At 38.4% G+C, this 23,042-nt stretch overlaps 1 pseudogene; it reads left to right on the plus strand.

The window, feature by feature from the left end:
- LOC122144053 overlaps window positions 1–20,397 on the plus strand; it is a 54,169-nt pseudogene extending 33,772 nt beyond the window's left edge.
- Window positions 20,398–23,042: the final 2,645 nt, after the last annotated feature.

A 23,042-nucleotide genomic window follows, 5' to 3' on the forward strand; every position in this document is an offset into this window, starting at 1 on the left:
TATTAAATGGCCCGCGTCCATTTGAAAGCAGGTGATTGCGATTTGCGGTAATCAAGTGAACCATATTGTGACTGACTAGATGCGCGATGAATCATATCGTTAGATGATATCGCCCAGCCCTATTACAGGCTGAGGCCTGAACAAGGCCGTTGCGTACACAGACGGGAAAGAAACAGACACGAATGAACAAAAACAACCAACCTATCTGAAGGAAATGGAATACACACAAAAGGAGCCCGTGTTGGTGAGTGATGAGAGTTCAAATCAAACAACTCACACCACATTTTTACCACTTTTTGCAGAAAACAGTGCAGACACTGACACATTAATCTCTAATAATCTCTATCTCTATAGTGGCGCCATCAAATGGAGTTATACTTAGAACATCTGTAAGGTTCAACTGTGTGCGTGTGTTGTGTGTGTGTGTGTGGGGTGTGGGGGTGGTGGGGGGGGATTGTACCTGAGGGTTCAACTCTTTCCTCCTCTTCTCCAATACAAGAGGGCTCATGGGTAAAGGATCGTGCCCCAATCCTTCAATTTGGAAGCTGAATCTCTGGGTGTGGGGGCCATTGGGTTCGTATGCCTCTCACACCTGAACCCTTCTGTCCCATGAGCTCTTGCTTAATGCTGGAGGTCAGGGAGTGTAATGTCTATAGACAATATCCAGCAGCCTGTGACTGTCTCCTGCATGCTCCTCTAGAACAGATAGAAAACTCTCTCTCCTTAGCTCAGGAGACACAGAAACTGAAGTGGGATATAAATCAAATGTGCCGCAAGTCACACTAATTATGTAGCAAATGACACTGGTTTTGTTTTTTAAATTTTTAAAATAATGCTTTTAAACAACTGTGTGTATCATTGGTTGTAATCACCTGGCCAAAAGCATAGGCCAGAAGAAAATATGGGGACCCGGTTGTCAACAGTGAATTGATTTCCTAATATGACCCTTCGCCCGCAGACCTCTCGCTTACCAGCCCCGATGATTTGACCCAGCCCAGTGTCCCAAAATTGACACGTCTGGACATCCTGATTCCTGTTTTCCTTGTATGTTTATAGACCCCATGGGTCAAATTGAAAACCTCTCGAACTCTTGTTCCTTGATGTTTTATGGGCAAGCAGTCCATTTTGCGATCAGGATATTAATTCATCCATCCTGACTTACACGAGTTTAAAGTGAGATCACTGCAGTCCAGTTGCCTATCGGTGAATGATGTTGTTCCAAGACCTGCAATGTGTATCCCACGTGTCTGCTGACTGGCTGTGTTGTTGTATCTTTGGTTTGCCCAGTGTGTGTACCCTGCAGGCCGTATGTTTGAGCACCACTGATCGGGAGCTCCCCCGTTCTCCTCTTTCTGGTTCCTCTCAATATCATCCATCTTCTTTCTTTTTCTTTTATCTCTTTCTCTGGCTTTTGTGACCCTCTTCTATACAGTTCATCAAAGGCTGTGGTCCCATGTCACACCTTTTTTGTTTACTCCTCCCTCTCCCTCAGCTTGAACTGACCTTGATTCTAACAGCAGATAAGAACATGACGCCCTGCAGATCCTCCAGATCTAATGAAGATTACATCTGCGTTTCTTGTGTCAATCATATCAAATCACAGCATAATACAATCAGGTGAATCATCATGTGTTTCAGGAGGGTTGTTCATGGAAGAGTAGGCCCTCATCTTAAAAACCCAAAGTGCACACATTACACAACAGTTAAATTAAGAAAATAACATACCTTAAGTGGTGTTTTAAAAAAAAACCAGGCATTTTAAAGCATTCTGATGGGTAGGTAAGGAAAGGCACTCCATAGCTTGGGGGCTTTGACATGGAAGAAGCTCTTTCTCTCCCACCACTCTTTTCTACTACTTAAAGCACACATAAACAGGAGTTGACCACATGTGCGTACAAAAGAGGATAGATAAATAAACAACCATACAATATAAGGAACCAAGATAATAGAATTGAATGCAAAACTAAAAAGATGACTGTCACGATAGAGGTTAAGTCATGTAGAGAAGGTGTGGTTCTCAACAGATAGAGAGCTGTTCCTATAAGCTAAGCGCCAGCCGCCGCCAAAAAACCGGTCCACCTTCCACCTTTACTCTGGATCTTTGATTTACTGAGGCAAACACTGAGGATCACAAAGAAACACCATGGCAGACAACGACGCACGTGTACAAGAATCGGACGAAAGATGAAATTGCCAGAACCATGTAAAAGGACGTGAAAAACAAAGAGCAAATGTTTTTAATCTAATGCACTGGCAACCAGTTTAGAGACATTACAATCAGAGTAATCTGTTCTCCTTTACGAACCCCTGTTAAAAACCTGTCTGTGGTCTTTTGAACCATTTGAAGGCATGACATGGAGGATTTGGGTAGTCCAATAGTCCAAACGTTATAAAACAGAAGCATGTATAACTCTTTCAAGATCTTTAAAAGATAGAAAAGATCTAACTTTTGACAAGTTTAAGATGGAAAAAACATGACTTAACTACTGAGTTAATGTTGATCAAACTTAAGAGAGAATCAAAAAGAACTCCCAAAAAGTTTTAATTCAATTCCGTTGGTTTTGATAAGAAGAGTTTAAAAAAGTGAAACAGTTAAAATTCAGTTATTCCTTTACCACAGAGGCTCCAAAGACAATGGCTTAAACCATTCTTGTCATTGTGTTTTAAAAGGGTAGATAGATTTGGGTGTCATCAGCATAAAAAAAATGAAAGGACACTCAATGCTGGCTAAAAATTAAACCTAGAGGAAGCATGGTACAGTAAAAAAACAAGATGGGAGCAAAATAGCATCTCTGAATCTGCTGAACTCGCTCAAGAAGTAACACAAACACAATCAACATCACTCATAACGCTCAATGAGCGCCTGATAAAAGCTTATGATTCAATTTCTTCACAATGAAAGCAGCAGATTATCCGTGGTTTTTCACACAGATCAGAGACTTTATTACCTGAACAGCCACTGTTGTTTCCAGCTGTAATTTCTCCAGAGGGTATTGCACAAAAGTAAATTACGAAAGCCAGGATAACAAAAAGGAGCGCCTTGACCTAGTTCAATCAGCACATCCTGGCTTAGTCTGTTGCACAGTTGCTAAGCCAGGATGAAGCGTGCAGCTATGTCAAGCCAAGTGTAGATAGTTGGGATAAGTGCACCGTGCATCACATCCCCCAAACGCATTCTGAAACATGACCACTGGATCGTCACAGAGAACCATGAGGCAAAAATGGAATAAAACCCGTGGCAGAGCACATCCTTCCTTCGCCAACTGAGCAAACGGCTTCGTCTAATTGACCACTAGATAGAAGAGGTGTTAACATATACATATGGTAAAAGGGAAATACACTTCTTTAATAAAACACAAGACAAAGTTTTAATTTCAGATATAGTTATGATTAAATCAATTAGGAAAAAAAAAACCTAAATAAAAATATATAAAAGAGAGGTGCGTAGATTAAACGACATGATAAAATGACAAAATAGATCAAATACTGTAGATTTGCATAGTGGTTAAGTGTTTGCATTAATCATACCTGTGCTTGCATAGTAACATGCATGGTCCACTTGTTCACATTTAAGGCAAAGTTCCACCTGTTAATTTAGGGAAATGAACAAATACCCTTGAATGTAATTATTAATAAAAGAAATGGCTTCAGTGGAGCACTGTTATTTGGACTATGCTTCACAGCTTTGGTCCGCTATTGTCGCCATGCTACCACTATCCACTATGCTATCTACAGTATTTGATCTATTTTGTTCTTTATCTGTCTTTTAATCTATCTCATGTCCTCTTTATCTGTTTGTATTTAGGTTTTTAGTTTTCTATTAATTGATTTAATCCAATCTGATAATTTTTATCTGTTTTTATCTATCTAACGTTTATTAAATTTTTTCTCTCTTATCTATCTATCCTTTTTAAAGAACAAGCGTGTCTGGCCAAAAAAGGACCTGGCAGCAAGTACAAACATTTTGAGGCTGGTAAGTGACTTGATTTGTGAAAAAAAAAAAAAAGACAAATTAGGTGAATAGTGTCTGCTGCCATATTTTATTGTCTTGTTGATTTTTAGCATTGAAAAAAAGGCTCATATACTGGCACGGGGGGTGGCCTCCACCCAAGACTTGACCACAACAGGAGCTGGCCCTGGAGATGAATAAGGGAAGCCAGTGATGGAAGGACACAGTGAGGGACAGCCACGACTCTGGCCCAGCAGAGAGACTGGCCTCTTCAACAGGTAAAATTATTGCCGTACTACTGCACATGGAAAAAAATCAAGTATTTAGATTTTTGTTATGTGGACTGTCCTTGACCTTTGCCTTACCTTGCTCAGTGTCTGGTATAACCACTTCAACTGTCTGGAGCCACCAGACTATGATCCGCTGGTGACTCTCTTTATTAAATCAACATAGGCTTGTCACTGTCCTGTCAAAACTATCAACACAATTCTGTTGAATATGGATAGTTAGTGGAGAAAGGCACATCTGCCTGATTATGAGACCGTGTCACTGGACTCCAGAAGGCTTGAGTGTCATGTCAATTTTGTGTAAAGAAGATATTTTGGAAAATTTCTGGTATCAAACTTTTTGGGGGCTCCTACGACTTTCCTAGTATTTTTTCCCCCAAATGTTGAGGTGCCATTGGACAGGTGTGTGGTTAACAAACGGAGTTTCACTGCCTCAAAGGGCATCTGACAACGACTACAGACCTAACACAAATAGGACTTAGCTTTCAATAGAGTCCGTCATAAAGGGCAACGACCGGTCGAAAATAATACAAGAAAACAACGGTAGAACCTACCAGACCTAGGAAAGGCTCATTAACTCCTTTAGTGACTGGAACAGGGAATTATCTATTGCTCTCACCTTTTCCCTCACTGGACGCACTGTCCTTGCCACCACTACCTACCCAGCTACGTTACTGTGCTCCTGCAAAAACTCAACTTAGCAACGAGTTAATAAATAAATAATAAAGGTGTTGCTAAATGAACCCTGTTCGTGGATATGAGCTGAATATAAACAGGTCACCTTACAATCGTACTGGCCGCTCATCCAAGGGACAGCTGTGCGCAGTGGCTAGGCAAGAAGAAGAGTCCTCCGTAGGCTAGCACGGTCCTGAGTGCTTCGGCAGCCCCTTGATAGGTTCGCAGTTGAGTAGCAACTGTTGTTACTATTTAAGACAATAAACTGGTCATTTCTTCTGACTACCAATAACAAAGTTGTGGAGTGTAACAAAATACATTCCGTAATATTCACATTCTCCTCTCCTCTCTCTCGCTACTCTCTTGCTCCGGTTGCACAAAGTTAATCAAGCAACTGTGGTAAGGAATCTTTCATCATAAGCAAGGGTTGAGTAATGGTTCTCTTGTTATTGTTGTTTGCACTGCTTGCCAACATGTATAGTTTATCTCTCTTTGTCGTGACGAGGGATTCACATGTGCTAATGCCAGGGAAATGGCTAGGCTGAAAAGGGATTTCAGAATTAGAGACACGCATCCAAACACTTTAAATTGAGGCAGTAAGAATGTAATGGCTCTAGATAAGGCTTTGGAGGGCGACTAGCTCAGGGGGTCCTGTACATGTTCGTTCGGTACAGCGCCTTTGCAGCAGGGCAACTGGGTGACTGTGAGGCCGGCATAGTCCGGTCTAAACAACCTCTTCGGTTCCGATCAAAACATTAAACGAGTTTCAACACTCAGTGATGAGCCACTGACCTGCGAAAACTGACAGAAAGTTTTCTAGTTATGGGCGATTCTATGTACAGATGTGAAAATAGAGACACCAGCACCCCCCCCCCCCCCCACCACACCCCCCCTAGTCCAATGCTTTACCGGGAGCCAAGAGCGCCTGCACATCTTGACAAATTTAAAAGTGTCTGGCTAATGATAAATGTAAATACAGTAAGATTGTTATTCACGCAGGAGCTAATGATGTTCGAACTCTGGCCAGTCGGAGGATCACTAAAAGAACATTAAAGAGGTGTGTGGACGCGTGGCAAGCCATGTGGAGAACCACTGTGTAATATGCACTCTGGTCCCCTCCTGTACCGTGGTGATGAGATACATAGCAGATTGTCATCACTCATTGGATGTCTAAGTGGTGCCGCAGAATAACATAGGTTTCAAGGAAAATTGGAGATCTTTGGGGGACCTGACCGTTGATAAAGAGATGGTTTCCATCCTCCTGGGTTGTGTCGCGTTTCTCTCAGAACTATGGCACATAGTCTTAGAGTTTGTACTGGACTAACTAGGGGCCAAGGTCAGGAACAGAAGGACTGGTCTAAACCGACCGTCTGCCTAGCTGCCTCACGTCAAAGAAGTAGGTAATTCTCAGCACATAGAGATTGTCTTTCAACCTAGCTTCAACACTATAGAGCTGTGTCTGTTCCCCGAAATAGAAAATACAAACCACTTTAGAGTAACCTATGTAATTTGAGGTTCAACCAATAAAAAACAGATGCAATACGGATAAACAATGATCACAAGCTTGTGCTTATTGAAATCAGTTCAACTCCTTAGCATATCCAAACCTACCGAACAAACTTTAAGATGATAACCAGAAACTATGGACTCTCTCTTTTTCTAGCATTTTAAACTACATTTGCTCCTTTCAGCTTAAAGGAAGTTAAGGTAAAACAGTATGACACCGGTAATGAGCACACTCACACCCTAAGAGAGCAGCCTTGATAATGGAGGCACAGCTGGCGGAAAACAAAACTAGAGGATTTCGTATTTGCTTGGCGGGAAGGTAACCTTATCCTACAGAAAAGCATTAAAAGCGAGTCTGATTTCTTTTGTGTGCTCTTTTAGAGAAAACAAGGAGAGGTATCATATCAATCACAAGTGCAGTATGGAGTACCTCAAGGCTCAGTACTACGGCCATTACTCTTCACAGCTTAACTAGTTACATGGGCGATATCATCGGACTACACGGGTGTTAGCTTTATCTGTTAATGCTGATGTACTCAGACTCTATATTTTCTTTGTGGCCCGCGAAAACATTACCAAATTTCGAAAAAGTGATAAAAACGGAATGCATAGTCGATATAAAAAACTGGGTTGAAGATAATTTCTTATTGCGAGATTCTGAAAAAAACAGAGGTGTTACATTATAGGGCCTACAAGTCTGAAGTAATAACCTAGAACGCTGTCTTAAGACTTATGAGCCTGCTCTGTCAATTCTTCGTCATCAGTAGAGAACCTAAGGTGTGCTAATTTGATAGCAATGTTTTCCTTAGAAGCCACGTTTCTAGCATTTGTAAAACTGCATTTTCCCATCTCAAAGACTAGTATCTAAATTACGGACTATGCTCGAAGATGTGAAATGCAGAAATGTTATCCATGCTTCATGGACCTCAAGGTTAGATTATTGTAAGGCTTTAATGGGTGGTTGTTCTCGCACGCTTAATAAATAGTACTCAGCTGGTCCACAAGCAGCAGCTAGTGTTCTTCTAGAACCGGAGTATGACCTATAAGCCCAGTTCTCTCAACACCTACCATTGGCTCCCTATCAAACATCGTATAGATTTTAAAAACTCTTGATTATTTACTTATAAAGCCTGAAATGGTTTATGTCATCTCAGTATTTGACCAGAAGCCTCTGTTACATTATAGTCCTCCATGGTCCACTGAATTCTCAAAAACTCAGGCAATTTGATAATAACTCTGGAATAAACTGCCTAAATTGTTCGGGAAGGCAGAACCCTTTTGCAGTTTGAATCTAGATTAAAGACCTTCTATCTCTTTAACCTGGCTGACACATTAACCCCATCTAATACGCTCTAATATCCAAATCGTTTAAAAAAAAAAGATTTGTTAGCTGCATTAATTAGGAGAAACACGCGAACCGTGGAACACTTCCCAACACACAATGGTATTGCACATCATTAGAAGAATGGCATCTACGCAAAATATTAGTCTGTGTTTCCGCTCTTTGATTTCCGAGGTACCACGTAGCCCATCCAGACACAGTCTGTATCCAGAATCAGTAGGGTCACTGCAGGCATACCCGGATCCAGTGAAAGTATCCAGACGCGCAGAAGCGTGGACTGGTCAAGCAACTAGAAAGAGACCTCTACAAAGCCCACGAAAGACAGAGGACGGACCAGGACAACTAGAGCGCCCAGAGGACAGATACACGAATGTAGAAGACCGCTGTCTCAGACAGACCACAGGGCCAAGACCACAGGAAACAGATGATTCTTCTGCCACAATATGACTTTTGCTTGCAGCCTGGAAATTGAACGTGCTGGTTTCCGTCTGGCTCAGAGGAGAACACTGGCCCCCGCAACTGAGCCTGGTATTTTCATCCCAAGGTATATTTGTTCTCCATTCTGTGCCACCGATGTGCGTTTGGTTCCTGTGCCGCTGTCGCCATTTGGCTTGCGTAGTCTGGGGAGAACTTCAGTTACAAGCGATATTGTTGACTTCGATTGCAAATTATTTGCACAGAATACTATTTAAACTGAACTGAGCTGCATGATGACAATGACCTGAATTCAGTGATGAACGCCTTTAACTGTCATTTTGCATTATTGGACACAACTGCCTTTTCCCTACGCTGTTGATTCAGTTGCTTAGCCACAATCTTTTTTGTTTAAAGTGCATATAGAACTAAAGGTGAAGTTGACTTGAGCAATCCAAATGAAAGAGGCCTACTGAGTTTGTTTTTTGTTGTTCGTTTTTCTCACAGGACGAGCTCCATGTACAAACTTCACGGTGTCCTTTACAATATCATGGAATGTTGTCCATTAAACGGCCCAACAATAGGCCTATATAAAGTATTTTAAATGTAAAATAACCCTAAACATCTTCAGGAAGTAAAATGCTACAACAGTACACAGGCAGTAAATATTAAATGAACCGCATACTCCATCATGAAGTTTTTTATCTTCTGCGAGAATACCTGGAAGACTTGTACTACTTCACTACCTAAAATACATCACAGTATGTAAGAGAATAACACACTTTTTTTTTAAAATGCAGCTTTTTTTTTCCTTAATGAATGCGCTAATAGTAGTTTATGAAAGTACTTTACGCTAAAGTAAAATCAATATTTTTTCTCAACCAATTACTTTGTCATAGCGCTACAAAATTCGTCCAGTCCCTCATTTCCTTTAAATCAGACACGAGCCTGTACAGCAGGATAGGAACCTGATCGGCACTGTTTCGACCAGTGGAAATATGCACTCAAACATACTGGGAACCGTCCCAGATGGTCTGGGATTGTAGAATAAAAGCGAATGATCACAATTAATCAGATTAGATTGATAGAGAATATTCAAATATGGTGGGAATTTAAGTTATATTTTATCCACTTTAAACATCAGTAAGAGTGACAGTAAGATGAGAATTCTCAGAGAAAAACAAAAGCTACACCCAGCTACGATCACACAACCAGCATGCACGGGCAAAAGTCGGATTAAGCTAGAGATATAACACTGTCCAACAGCGACACGTCCGCAGGTAGGGAGGAAAACAATGTGAACACAAAACAACCACAAAAAAGTGAAATTTTCCCATAATAGGACTCTATAGAAAGCCAGCTCTTAGGAGGAAACATGTCTAAATCAACTATTTAAAACCATATTGAAAGCCCCACCCTAAAATAAGAACAGCACTGGGGGTATTTTATTTTACAGATCGGTATATTTTCAGCACTGACCCTGTCCATGTAAAGTGTGATTTTAAGAAAAGGATATTGTACCCTACCTAGGGCTGTCAGCATATATCGGATTTTCATATCACCGGTTAGGTGGCCTATAATGAATGTCACGATATCGCGATATCTTATACGATAGTCAGGTAGAAATCTTTGGGGAGAAAAGATATCAGTCAAATGATTTTTTTACTTTGTTTTAGTGAGTTTTTTGTCTTTTTCGACCCAACGGACGTTAAGGATACTGATTAAACGGCAAGGACACAATATTCTTGCTTTCTCATCTTGCTTTGAAGCTTCTATGAAAATAAAACAAGAGAGAAAAGTACTGGATCTCCAGTTCAACAGTATGAATGAAAATATTAATGCGTAGACCTTTACAATAAGAATGTCATTTGCTTAACATTAATGTCTTAACTAACATGGAATGAACAATGAAACAATACATTTATTACACAATGTTATTTAATCTTGGTTAATGTTAAGAAAATACTAATAATTCATTGTTCATGTGATCTCACAAAGCATTAATGTGTACAAACACACACTTGTGATTTGAATAATGCCATTAGTAAATGACCCCTTTTGAAAAAGTAACAGGAACTAAGAGTAAAAATGCTGTGGAAATACTGTTTTCATGAGTATGTATTTTTTTATATGATGTTGAACTATGGTTACTTAAACTAATGTTAACTAATGACCGTTATAGAAGAGGGACCACAGATGAGGATTAAGGGCACCTCTTGTGCGTCGGACCGGCACACAGCCTGCAGCACCCACAAGGAGCGGGCGTTGGGGCGTAACGGGTGTCCTAAACCAACACACACTGTGTTCAATGGAGCAATGTGGTCGCGGCAGTTGGTTTCAAGATCCCCTGTTATAAGGGGTGGACTGGTATAGATTCGAACAAATGTGCCGAAAAGTTTTGATCTACTCCTCCCTTATCATTAAGGCCGGATTGATTGCAAATACAAAAATAAGACGAGTAAAGAAAACGCGAGGTGGGTACTGATGTATTTATGGGGGGTGCACTTTCACGGGGACAGGTAAATAAGTAAGGGCTGAGGATAGTTGGTGAAGGGCTGAGCAAAAATATATGTTTATTTAGATTGTGTTATTTGGTTGGGTTTGAAAATGGCTAAAAGACTCCGAGCTGTTCGAATATGAGAGTGACGATGGCGTTCAGTCCATCACCACTGGGCACAGTCACAGGAAAAGAGTGGATTTGTTTTTGTGGTCTCTTTGGGGAGGGAACCCGTGAGGCGGTGTTCAACTCTGCAGAAAACAGTGCGCGAAGTGTTGAACGAGTGAGTGAGTTAGGTATATTGGTGCAGCGCCAGGGGTCGTGAAAACCTTGAAATTGGATGGCCAGCATCATTGGTAGGCAGTTGTAACTTGATGAGAGGAGCAGTAACATAAGCTGGTTTCTGCGATTAAAGACGCTCGCTGCTGCAGTCTGGATCAGTTTGCACCAGGGCTTCATAGATACAATGCAGAAAGGCCTGCTAAGAGAGCATTACAATAGCAAGTCTGTAGAGAGTAACCAAGAACGTGGGCCAGGGGGGATAAGAAAGAGTTGAAGTGATGGCGGCGCTATGCTCTGGACCAGGAAGGGGTCTAAATCTTCCTTGGGGTTGTAAGCCTGAAACCGGCTAGGCGGAGGGCAATTGTAGCCATATGGTCTGTGAAGCTTACCTTGTCATTAATCAACAACTCCAAGGTTCCGGGCTCTCCTGGAAGATGAGAAGTTTATGGTTGACGGAACCCAGCTGTATAGAGAGGTTGTAATGAAGTGCAGGGTTGGCTGAGACCACAAGCAGTTCTGTTTTAGCAAGGTTGAGTTGAAGGTTGTGAACCTTCATCCAGCTAGAAATGTCTCTCAGACAGGCTGCAATACGAGCAAGCTATTGTTGGATTCCCCATCTGGTTGGAATGAGAAGTACAGATGGTAGACAAACCAAATGGGTAATACCGCTCGCCCCGCAGGGCCAGCGGCGTTAACTGCAAGTCAGTCGCGTGGTAAATTTCATTCGCAAAACTACCGCCAGGTGGGTGCAAAAGGGGACGGATTGCGCGAACTGAATGTAATTTGTAAAATGAGATAAAAGGAGGAGGTAAAACAACAATAACACATATTCTGAAATAACATTTGTGTACCATCTTTAAAAAACCATTAAAAAAATGTACAGTGTGAGTTAATTTCAAAATGTAGGATAGTCTTAGGCTACAGTCTACTCATCAAAAAAATTAAAAGAAGACCTTGTACACAAAGGATCTTATGTTTGCTATTGTTATTAAACAGTCATTAAATAAGGCCTATATATATGCATAAAAGCTAAATGTTTTTTCATTTCGGTTCAATTCTTGGTTTAAAAAAAATCCTTCAGGTTCCATTTGCAGATCAAAATGGGAACGGTCCAGCATTTAGCAATAATTATTATTAATTCTGTTATTATTCTTGATTCTTCAAACACTGCTAACACTTTGCATTTGTTAATTATGCCTTTACTGTGTGACCAAAAAATTTGTATTTTCTGTTTCAGCCGGTTTGATCGCGCTGGTGCCGCGCGCGCACCATTCATTGGAAACAGTAGTCGTTCACCGTGCCATTCGGCGCGAGCAGCGGTCCACTTTGGCATATTTTTTTTTTTTCGTCGATACTGAAACACGCGTGAACTACAAAGCCTATTTTTCCTAACTGAATAATAGTTAAGCTTGAAATAGGCAACATCACGAATATGGAAACGTTTGGATTTTCTCCCAAATGAGAGCCCAACCTTACCTTTATGGTTCGCTTTATATTATTATTCATTAATTTTTTTTGTTTGTTTTTTATAGCTAAGCCTATATTATTATATACTGCAATTTTATTTATCCATTAGAATTATATATTTGTTATTATTGTTCTGTTCTGATAAATTTGTTAAATTTAAAGGATTTGTTGTAAAGTGAAGAAGAACTAAAATATCCTGTTTGGCACATTATAACATTATTAGGCCAGCCGTTATTATTTCTGAATGTAATAAAATGCAACTTATACATGACTTATATATTTTTTTCCTCTCACAAACTTAATAGATTTTTTAGCCTGTTTTAAAAAATAAATAAATAAATAAAATAACATGCAGCAGACGAAAATAGGTGATTAATCGGTTAAAATTTGTTACTGTGTCTTAACCAAAACTTTTTATATACTTAGGAACAGAGTCTGGGCCTAATCTAGGCTGTCCAGGGTTTTTTTTAATTTTTTTTTATTTTAATTGCATCTGAAAATGACTTTGTGCAGCACATTCACTTCGCAACGCTCAACCCTGCCTCGCGCGTTGCTCAGCTGTGGACGATTTAAAAATGTTTTGATATAAAGGGTGCTGTCCGTCCATTTTATAACAGGAATTGTTCATTTAAAAAAATTGTAATTATATTGTTAGTTCTAATTATATTGTTAACACAAGTTCATTTAGGCTATTTAACATGCACTGAGACATTTTACCCTTTTTAACTTATAAACTCCTTGTGAGATTTTAAAGTCAGTTTTACATAGTATTGAAGTTCAAGTTTTTAAAAAAATGTTTTAAATGCATAAATTATTTATATGAATTAATAATATGTTAACAGGTTTTAATTGCTTAAATTATTTCTATGAATTATTAATATGTTATCATGTTTATTCTTGTAGAAAATAAGTGTTTATTCTTTAAGAAAATAAGGGAAAAAATAAGGGACGATCCAAATTTATTCAATATGTGTTTTGCTTCACCTATTTATGTAAGCTACAATTATTCTAAAAAAAAAAAAAAAAAAAAAAAAAAAAAATGTATTTGAAAGTGCCATCGGCCCTGAGTAAATTTTACCATTTATAGAATTGTGACTTTAAAGGTTAGTGATTTTAGGATGTGAAAATACTGTGAAATTACAAATGTTATGGGATTTTAAAGCATAACAACTAAGGGTCTATGAAACGTTAGCCAATCAAGCATTTTTTTTTTAAACAATGGCACTTAAAGTTTTGAACTAAAATATTATTTCAACCATATAGCCTGTGAATAAACAAAATGCATACTTTTCAATAAAAGAACACTGAGAGAGTAGTTTGCTTCTGGTGTTTGGATTTGTACTTCAATATAATGAGCTCCAAGTTTAGGAATAGCCAACACAGATTTTTTTATTTCTCTCTCTCTCTCTCTCTCTCTTTCTCTATTTAACTCTCTATTTAACAGCATTAACTTACAATGAAATACATCTTCCTTCAGGTAGACTGAATGTTTTCCTGCCTTGCTAAATGTTGGGCTCATGATCAGTAAGTTGTATTCGCTCAAACTGATTTAGTTAAATCAAAACTTGTGGACTTTGAAGCTGGGTGCAGTTAGTGCGAGTCACGCGCGCTGTGAAGCGGGAGCAGCTGATGGAGGACTCCGCTTGGTCTAAAGCCTTCCCGCAAACGCTACGTTCACAAATAACAATGATTTTCGTAAAATAATGATTAATTATCAATTGATAATTTGTTATTATTATGGTCTTGTGAAAACAATAATATGGGCTGTGGGAAAATAATGAATAAAAAGAGTAGATCTGCTGTGAGTGCAGGCATGTTTCAGCCCAGTAACATGACAACACCATTCCTCACAGCCAAAAAACAGACCGAATTCAGTTCAGCTGGAGGGGGCTGGGGTAGTTATGCATAGCTTGTGGGGGTTGATATAAATGTGTGAATCTCTTGGTCTTTCATATGGACAGTGTCTTATGAGGGTATCAAACTTGTAGAACAGGTTTAGATAGGACTCGTCATTTTGGTTTTAGGGCAACTTTGAAGAAAGGTTTTGATCCACTTCAAATGTTGACTAATGTATAGCGCAATATAGTTTATTATTATTATAACTTCAGAGGAAGTTGCCTTTACTCAAAAAAAAAAAAAAAAAATCGCAAACTGTTGCGTTAATTTTATTTTGTTTCGTCTAAACAATATTTTTTTAGACTATGAAATATAAATTCTCACAGAATATAGCCTTTTCATAACCAATATATTGAACCATCTCTTTATGTTTTTCATCAGTATGATCTGTCTATGATGTTTTATAGGCTTTTTTAGATTTGGGAATACACATGCGTTACAGACATGACAAAAAAACATTTTGGAGTTTTTGGAGACATTATTATTATTATTATTTTATTTATTTTTTGTAGCCTATTTACAATGCCCAAACAGAAGCAACAATATCTGCAGAGAAGGGTTGGCCATTCTCAAAAAAAAATATATCAATTTTATTTCAATTTTCGTTTTTGTGTTTCAGAGGAAAATTCAGTGTTAAGGTATCTCTCCATTACAGACCGTTCTGAAAGATGAATTTATGCAAACGCATATAAAATGCTTTAAAAACTTTAACAGAGATGTCTAGAGGCTATTTAATAGGTTTGCCTCCCATGTAAGATTTTTCTAGTTACTAGTCGTTCATTTGTCATTATTCAACTAATCGCAGGTTTATATTACATTTGCATCTATAATCCATAATGAGCCTTAATATATTCCGTGCTCAAGCACATGCATTAAGTTTGCCCCAAAGCACAGGCAGAAGTAGCCTAATAATTGTAAAAAATGAGACATTTTAATTATTTATTAATAAACAAATGTTTTCCTTGTTGGCTGCAAGATGAAATTCACAGTGCTGACTCTCTCCACATGAACACGCCTTTAAAGAGAAATACAACCTTCACAGATTACATAATGCTTTCGTTCTGAATTGATTCGTTTAAAAGACATTTCAAGCTTTCTGTAGATATATTTCTCATGTATGTGAGACACCACAATTTTAAGTTAATTCATTATCAGGAAAAAATTCGGTCCCACTTTATATTAAGTGGCCTTAACTACTATGTACTTGCATCAAAAAATAAGTACAATGTACTTATTGTGTTCATACTGTATTGCAAAACACTTTTGCATCTATTGAGGTGGAATATGGGTAAGGTTAGGGACAGGTTTCTTGGTATGGGTAGGTTTAAGGGTGGGTTAAGGTGTAAGGGATTTGTCAACAGTGTAATTATAAATGTAATTACAGAAATTAATTACAGATGTAATTACATGCAGGTATTTTTAAAAAATATATGCACAATGTAAAAACATGTATGTACACAATAAGTACATTGTACCAAATGATTAATTAAAATGTAAGTACATGGTAGTTAAGGCCACTTAATATGAAGTGGGACCAAAAATTCAAGTGATCTAGAGGGCACCTCCCTGTCCTGCATGCGCATTAATAATTTTCGCACAAACACTTAAAAATGAATAATTATTCACATTTTGCATATGCATTACAACGTAAATTATTTTTTACTTGCACATATCCAAATAAAACTAAACAAGATTTGTAATGAAGAAAAAAACAAATAAAAATAAATGCTGCGGCTGCAATTTAATTTTTTTTTAACTTAAATTCTATGTAAGCAAGTAACGGCGGCTCTCTTTAAAATCACTGAAGTTGTCTATTAATGAAGGTCTTTTTTACATCATTTGCACTTTGATTATAATGAGAGAACTTGAGTTTAATCATGAGGACGTTTTATTAATCAGTCCATTCTTTAGAATTTCAATGATTTAGCTAAATCGTGCAGGTTTAATTTATTCGTTTCTTGTTTTAATTAGGCCTAAATAATGGGAACGAAATTATACAGTGCCTAACGTTTTACTAAAATAAAGAAAATAATTTATAAAACACGCAACAATTTCTTGATCAGTGTACAGACAAATATATTTTCCCAAGAAGTTGTCTGTCAAAATAAAGGACAGGTAACGAATAACAAAAATGCATGTTGTTTTATTAAATGAATTTTAAAATATAAATTAAAATATAGGCCTAATATATGAGAATACTTGACATTTTGCATATAAATCCATGTAGCCTAGCTCACTAAATAGGCTACCACTTTTAATGCTATGATGCAAAGTAAACCACAATTTATTTTGAATAATATAAAACATAAATTCATATTATATAAATAATACTGCACACCTATTAAATGTGTCAAAATCTAAAATATGGTGTAATACTGTGTAGCTTAGAGAAAATATAAGCACAGGCTCAGGCACAGGCTTGGCATTTATCCTGCTTGAATTCGCTCTAAGAAATGCACATAACTTCATAATTACCAAAACTTTCATCTGTGAATATTAAATATTTTAACTATAGTGTTTTTCTTTCATTTTCCCTGACTGCAGCCGTCAAATGTAACACATCAGCGAGGCAAAACTGACGTCTATTTGCGAAAATGTGCTTTGATGCGCTTGTTTGAAAACTTGTGATTAAAGCGCCACTGAGCGGTCAAAAACTGCAAATGCACTTTACAGACGCCACGGCGGCGGTACGAGCGGCGGTAGAAGCAACGTTTTGGATGTCCACCTACTGTAGAGTTGAGTGTCATCAGCATAGCAATGATAAGAAAAGCCATGCTTCTGACTGACGGATCCTAAAGATGACATGTAGATGGAGAAGATAAGTGGTCCAAGCACTGAGCCTTATAGCTAGAAATTGTGAAGAAACCTCACCCCTGCAAGACACCCTGAAGGACCTACCAGAGAGGTAAGACTTGAACCACTGGGCTGCAGTTCCTGAGATGCCCATCTTCATGAGGGTGGACAGAAGGATCTGGTGGTAACAAAGTTGATAATCTTCGGTCACAGATAATCCTAGTAATGACCTTTTACTCTTTGTTAAATTTCAAGAGTTCATTTTGTAGTTTAGAATCTATTTCTCTACCTCAGCTGGAGCATACTGATCCTCTTCCTCATTGGCTGTTGTTAAATTTGTTTGATTGTTTAGGTAAAATATTCAATCTCTTCTTAATAGTAGTTTAATTAATGGGTATGTCCCTACTTGTTTTAAACATGCAGTAGTGCAGTCACTTTTTAAGAAACCAAATTTAGACTGTACTGTTTTAAGTAATTACCGACCTATATCGAAACTTCCCTTCTTATCGAAAATCCTACAAAAGGCTGTTTTGTCTCAGTTTGCATCATCTTTAGATATAAATGCTCTTATAGATATGTTTCAGTCAGGTTTTACATCTCCTCATAGTACAGAATCTGCCCTTCTTAAGGTTTTTAATGATATTCTGTTGGCAGTTGATTCTGGAAAGGTAGTCATTCATTCTTCTTATTTAACTTGATCTCACAGCTGCTTTTGATACTGTTGATCATGTTATTTTATTTCAGCGTTTGGAAGATGTTGCTGTTAAGGGTACTGTAGCCTTAGGGTGGTCTTTCTCGGTTTGCCTTGGAGATTTGTGTTCTACATCTGCTAGATTACATGGTGGTTTGCCACAGAGGTCTATGCTTGGGCCTATTTTATTTTCATTATATATGGGCCCTTTGGGCTCAATCTTTCGTAAATATAATATCATGTATAATTTAAGTCAAGTCAAGTCTTTAGAAGCGTATTAGTGTGTTATGTGTAAGCCAGGTTAAAGAGATGGGTCTATAATCTAGATTTAAACTGCAAGAGTGTGTCTGCCTCCCGAACAATGTTAGGTAGGTTATTCCAGAGTTTAGGCGCTAAATAGGAAAAGGATCTGCCGACCGCAGTTGATTTTGATATTCTACGTATTATCAAATTGCCAGAGTTTTGAGAATGCAGCGGACATGGAGGACTATAATGCAATAAGAGCTCGTTCAAATACTGAGGTGCTAAACCATTCAGGTCTTTATAAGTAATAAGAAAGATTTTAAAATCTATACAATGTTTGATAGGGAGCCAGTGCAGTGTTGACAGAACCGTGCTAATATGGTCACACTTCCTGGTTCTAGTAAGAACTCTAGATGCTACATTTTGGACTAGCTGGAGTTTGTTTATTAAGCATGCAGAACAACCACCCATTAAAGCATTACAATAATCTAACCTTGAGGTCATAAACGCATGGATTAACATTTCTGCATTTGACATTGAGAGCATAGGTCGTAATTTAGATGTATTTTTGAGATCGAAAATGCAGTTTTACAAATGCTATGTGGCTTTCTAAGGAAAGTTTGCTATCAAATAGCACACCTAGGTTCCTAACTGATGATGAAGAATTGACAGAGCAGCCTTCAAGTCTTAGACAGCGTTCAAGGTTATTACATGCAGAGTTTTAAGGTCCTATAATTAACACCTCTGTTTTTTCAGAATTTAGCAGTAAGAAATTACTCGTCATCAGTTTTTATATCGACTATGCATTCGGTTAGTTTTTCAAATTGGTATGTTTCACCGGGCCGCCGCGAAGAAATATAGAGCTGAATATCATCATCATACAGTGAAAGCTAACACCGTGTTTCCTGATGATATCTCCCAAGGGTGAAATGTAAAGCATGAAGAGGTAATGGCCCTAGTACTGAGCCTTGAGGTACTCCATACTGCACTTGTGATAGATATGATACCGCTTCATTCACTGCTACGAACTGATGGCGGTCATCTAAGTATGATTTAATCCATGCTAATGCACTTCCATTAATGCCAACAAAGTTTTCTAGTCTATGAAAAAGAATGTTGTGGTTAATATTGTTGAACGCAGTTCTAAGATCCAATAGCACTAATAGAGAAATACAACCACGATCAGATGATAAGAGCAGGTCATTTGTAACTCTAAGGAGAGCAGTCTCAGTATTATGATACGGTCTAAATCCAGACTGGAAATCCTCACAGATACCATTTTTTGTCTCTAAGAAGAATTTTATTGTGAGGGTACTACCTTTTCTAGTATCTTGGATGAAAGAGGGAGATTTGAGATGTAATTAACTAGTTCTTTGAGGTCAAGTTGTGTTTTTTTTTTTTTTTATGAGATATTGAGAGGCTTAATAACAGCCAGTGTTGAAGGTTTTGGGGGACATATCCTAATGACAATGATGAATTAATAATAGTCAGAAGAGGATCTATGCCTTCTGGAAGTACCTCATTTAGGAGCTTAGATGGAAGAAAAAAAAAAAAAAAAGGGTCTAACATACATGTTGTTGGTTTAGATGATTTAACAAGTTTATACAATTCTTCCTCTCCTATAGTAAAGAAGGAGTGGAACTGTTCCTCAGGGGATCTATAGTGCACTGTCTGATGTGATACTGTAGCTGATGACTGCATGGTTACAATTTTATCTCTAATAGTATCGATCTTAGAAGTAAAGTAGTTCATAAAGTCATTACTGCTGTGCTGTTGGGAAATGTCAACACCTGTTGATGCTTTATTTTTTTTTTATTAATTTAGCCACTGTATTGAATAAATACCTGGGGTTATGTTTGTTTTCTTCTAAAAGAGACAAAAAGTAATCAGATCTACGTCATGGTTGGTAAACCGTTGTCTCGGGTTTGCACTATGTGGGGTGGAGTTTGTGTGTGTCGCTCGTCAGCACTGATTGTTTCATGTGGGCGTCTCCGTTGATTGTTCTTCTGCCCAGTCCAGTTACCCGATCCCTACTTATTGCCCTGTCGCTTTCATCTTGTGTTTGTCAGAGGGTTGTATGAAATCTCTCTGTTCGGTTGGCTGGTTTCTTGTTCTTTCTTCTCTGTGGCTGTATGCTTCGCTGTTGTCGACCCTGGAACCCCGTCCACTCTTCACCACCGGAGTGCACAAACCAACTCACCACCACGGACTGCCCATCTCAGGCCTGTGTCACGCTCTCCCCTGCTGCCTCACCTCACCATCACCAGCCACTTCCTGGATCATCGTCTGGTCAATCGCTGTGACCATATGGCCGTTGTTCCACCTGGACTCATTTGTATCTCTGCCTTCAAATAAAACAGCTTGTGGTTTATTTTCACTCTTGCACTTTGCTTCCATCACCCGTTGTTACCGTTACAATCTAGTAGTTTTTAATGCTTTTTTTGGCAAGTCACACATTTACTTTATATAGGTGCTTTAAAAACAAAAAAGGATTGTCCCTCAAAGCAACTGAACAAAAACATTAATTAGGACACCATTGTGTCAATAAAATGCCAAATGACTTAAAGGTAAAAAAAAAAAAAAAAAAAAAAAAAAAAAAAAAAAGGGAAAAAAAGCAGTTCATCATTGAATTCAGTGATGTTCTTCATTCAAGCTCAGTTCAGATTCAGTTTTCTCTATTTCTTGTAGGATAGGTTACTTTTCCTGCCAATGCAACTACGAAAAAACCTGTAGTTTTGTATTCCGCCAGCCTGGGCGCACCATTTTCTGGCTGCTCTCTTTAGGGTGCGAGTATGCTCATTTATACCACGGTGTCAGACTGTTTTCCTTATTCTTCCTTAAGCGTAAAGGAGCAACTGTATTTAAAATGCTAGAAATAGAGAGAGTCTCTATAGTTTCTGTTACATACATCAAGTTGTTCTGCTGAGGTGTTGGATATGCTTAAGGAATTAGGATGTAAGTAATATTAGATTTACTTTACAAAAGCATCTTTTGTGATAGAAGTGGATGGTTCTACCATACTTTGAACAGAAGTAAATTTACAGTTGGCTACTATAAAAGTGTTTCACAAAACTAAATAATGATCTGAGATAACATTGCTTTGGCTGCATATTTCAACACCTTCATAATCAATTCCATATGACAGTATTAAATCTAATAGTATGGTTTTTTGACACTGGATTAGGTTCCTGAGACGTGTTTGTCTAATCCCATAGAGTTCAGAATATCTATAAATGCTGATCCCAACTGCATCTTTTTTTCATTATCAACATGGATATAAAAAAAAAAATTTTTCAACCAAACTTATATAATTATATATAATGAGCACAATCGCACCCTAAAGAGAGCCGACCAGAAATGGAGCGCAGCTGGAGGAAAACAAACTGAGGTCTTTCATATTGTTTGGTGGTACATTAAACCTATCCTACCGAAAAGCATTAAAAACTGCTAGATCTGATTACTTTTCGCTCTTTTAGAAGAAACATAACATAAATACCCCGGTATTTAATTCAGTTAACCATGGCTAATTAATGAAAAATAAAGCATCAACCAGTGTTTGACATTTCCCCAACACCACAGCAGTAATGACTGTTATGAGCTACTTGTACTTTCTAAATCTCAGATGAGGGGGGAACGGGGGCTATTATTGCAAGGATCAAAATGTCAGTAAACAGCCATGCAGCCTTTACATTGGGTTACCCTTGCGGAGATGTATCATCAGGACAACAGCAGTCGTTTGAGCTCTTGTATCATGGGGATTTACTTAGCATAGACATGTACGTCAGGTGAGGCGACCCTACACACTATGGTTGCAGAGTGTAGGAGAATTACTCGAGTCGCGGCCCACGTGGAGAGCGATAAGAAATCAAGAACAATTTGAGGAGTAGGAAGCCGCCAAGTAAAAACGACCATAGTTAAGCTAACGAATGCATAGGATATAAAAAACTGGATGACGAGTCATTTCTTAACTGTAATTCTGAGTAACAGTACAAAAAAGACTACTAGAAAGTGTGGTAATTATAAGAGACCGGTGGAAAGAAGCTCTGGCAGGTAATAAACCTTGAACACTGCCTGCCTTGATGCGCTCTCTGTCAATTCTGCATCGTCATCATTTAGGAGAACGCTAGGTGGGCTCTTATGCTAGCAATTTTCCTTCAGAGAAGGGGTCGCAGCAACGTTATCTAGCAGTTGTCACAAGGTGAGCATTTTTTCCATTTCAAAAATATAGCGAAATTAGTTACGGCCTGTGCTCTCATGTTCAAATGCAGAAATGTTAAGCCATGCGTGTAACAACCTCAAAGTTATAGTAGTGTAATGCTTTAAATTGGGTGGTGGTTCTGTTCTGCACGCTTAATAAAACAAACTCACAGCGAGTCCAACATGACAACAGCTAGAGTTTTCTTTCTCGGAACGAAAACCAGTGACAATATGAACCGACATTAGCCGCCGGTATCTGGTCTCGGAACAGCTCCACTGCACTGGCTCCCTATCAAATATCGTATAACAGTAATTTTTAAAATCTTGCTATATGACTTAGTGAGCCCTGCATGTTGTAGCACTCTCCCTCATATTTGAACGGCGCGTGTTACATTATGTCCCTCCCACGTCCGCTGTGTTCTCAAAACTCTGGCAATTTGATAATACCTAGCATATCAAATCACCTGCGGAGGGCAGATCCTTTTCCTATTTATGCACCTAAACTCTGGAATAATACCTACCTAACATTGTTCGGAGGCAGGACACACTCTTGCAGTTTAAATCGAGATTAAAGACCCATCTCTTTAACCTAGTTACACATAACACACTAAGCTGCTTCTAATATCCAAATCCGTTCAACGTATGTTTTAGGCTCAAGCATTAAACCCCTTGTGCAGGTAAAACCGGAACCAGGAACACTTACTTAACACCCGATGTACTTGCTACATCGTTTGAAGAATGGCATCTACGCTAATATTAGTCTGTTTCTCTCTTATTCCAAGGTAACCGTAGCCACCAGATCC

Source organism: Cyprinus carpio, unplaced genomic scaffold, assembly GCF_018340385.1.
Source record: "Cyprinus carpio isolate SPL01 unplaced genomic scaffold, ASM1834038v1 S000006585, whole genome shotgun sequence".
NCBI lineage: Eukaryota > Metazoa > Chordata > Actinopteri > Cypriniformes > Cyprinidae > Cyprinus > Cyprinus carpio.